This window comes from Oncorhynchus gorbuscha, linkage group LG25, assembly GCF_021184085.1.
Source record: "Oncorhynchus gorbuscha isolate QuinsamMale2020 ecotype Even-year linkage group LG25, OgorEven_v1.0, whole genome shotgun sequence".
In the NCBI taxonomy this organism is placed as follows: domain Eukaryota; kingdom Metazoa; phylum Chordata; class Actinopteri; order Salmoniformes; family Salmonidae; genus Oncorhynchus; species Oncorhynchus gorbuscha.
Genome location: NC_060197.1, coordinates 48,334,530 through 48,336,604, shown reverse-complemented (window position 1 = coordinate 48,336,604; position 2,075 = coordinate 48,334,530).

Genomic DNA, 2,075 nt, shown 5'->3' with positions numbered 1-2,075 from the left:
GAGGAGAGGAGGGGCGAGAGGAGAGGGGAGGGGGATGGAGAGGAGGAGAGAGGGAAGGAGAGAGGAGGAGGGTGGAGAGGAGGAGAGGAGGGGAGAGAGAGGGGGTGGAGGAGGAGGAGGGAGAGGAGAGAGAGAGGAGGGGGTGGAGGGGAGGAGAAGAGAGAGGAGGAGGAGAGGAGGAGAGGAGGGAGGGAGAGGAGAGAGAGGGGAGGAGGAGGAGGAGGGGGTGGAGGAGAGAGGAGAGGGGTAGGAGAGGGGAGGAGTAGAAGAGGAGAGGAGAGGTAGAGTGAGGAGAGGAGAGAGGGGTGGAGGAGCGAGGAGAGGAGTAGGAGAGAGAAGAGGAGTAGAAGAGGAGAGGAGGAGAGGTGGAGGAGAGAGAAGGAATGGTGGAATGAGGAGAGGAGGTGAACAGGGGAGGAGAGAGGAGATGTGGAAGAGAGAGGAGGGGTGGAGGAAAGAGGTGGAGGGGAGGAGAGGGGGAAATATATGATGTCTCTCCATGTTGTAATCAGTTGATATGTCTCTCCATGTTATAATCAGTTGATATGTCTCTCCATGTTGTAATCAGTTGATATGTCTCTCCATGTTGTAATCAGTTGATATGTCTCTCCATGTTATAATCAGTTGATATGTCTCTCCATGTTGTAATCAGTTGATATGTCTCTCCATGTTGTAATCAGTTGATATGTCTCTCCATGTTGTAATCAGTTGATATGTCTCTCCATGTTGTAATCACAGTTGTTTAGACCAATGAGACAGAACAAGAAAACAAGGAGAGAAGGACATTATCCCTCTCTAAATGTAGTACTCACAGTGAAAACAACATGGAGGAGGAGAGAAGGACATTATCCCTCTCTAAATGTAGTACTCACAGTGAAAACAACATGGAGGAGGAGAGGAGGACATTATCCCTCTCTAAATGTAGTACTCACAGTGAAAACAACGTGGAGGAGGAGAGAAGGACATTATCCCTCTCTAAATGTAGTACTCACAGTGAAAACAACATGGAGGAGGAGAGAAGGACATTATCCCTCTCTAAATGTAGTACTCACAGTGAAAACAACATGGAGGAGGAGAGAAGGACATTATCCCTCTCTAAATGTAGTACTCACAGTGAAAACAACGTGGAGTAGATAAATACATACAGTATATTCCTTTAGTACTCACGGTTGGCCAGTAGTTGTTTCTGTAGTGAGTTCACCTGGTTGTTAAGACTCTGTAGTCCCCCCATCCCTATTCTGCCCACCCCACCACCTCCAGACAGGGGCGACACCAGCCTCTCCTTATCCCAGGAAGAATCACTCCCGCCTGGGGAGAAAAACAGACACACAGGGGGACGTCCATGAACCAGATACTACAGGAGACCGCCAGCTAATTCAGTTAAATTGAACCCTCATAGCAGTGCCTCAACCCTCATAGTGACTCAACCCTCATAGTGACTCATCCCTCATAGTGCCTCAACCCTCATAGTGACTCATCCCTCATAGTGACTCATCCCTCATAGTGACTCATCCCTCATAGCAGTGCCTCAACCCTCATAGTGACTCATCCCTCATAGTGACTCAACCCTCATAGTGACTCATCCCTCATAGTGCCTCAACCCTCATAGTGACTCATCCCTCATAGTGACTCGGCCCTCACAGCAGTGACTCATCCCTCATAGTGACTCAACCCTCACAGCAGTGACTCAACCCTCACAGCAATGACTAAACCCTCACAGCAGTGACTCAGCCCTCACAGCAATGCCTCAGCCCTCACAGCAATGCCTCAGCCTTCACAGCAATGACTAAACCCTCACAGCAATGCCTCAACCCTCATAGTGACTCAGCCCTCACAGCAGTGACTCAGCCCTCACAGCAATGCCTCAGCCCTCACAGCAATGCCTCAACCCTCACAGCAATGACTAAACCCTCACAGCAATGCCTCAGCCCTCACAGCAATGACTCAACCCTCACAGCAATGACTCAACCCTCACAGCAATGACTAAACCTTCACAGCAGTGCCTCAACCTTCACAGCAGTGCCTCAACCTTCACAGCAGTGCCTCAACCTTCACAGCAGTGCCTCAATCCTCAC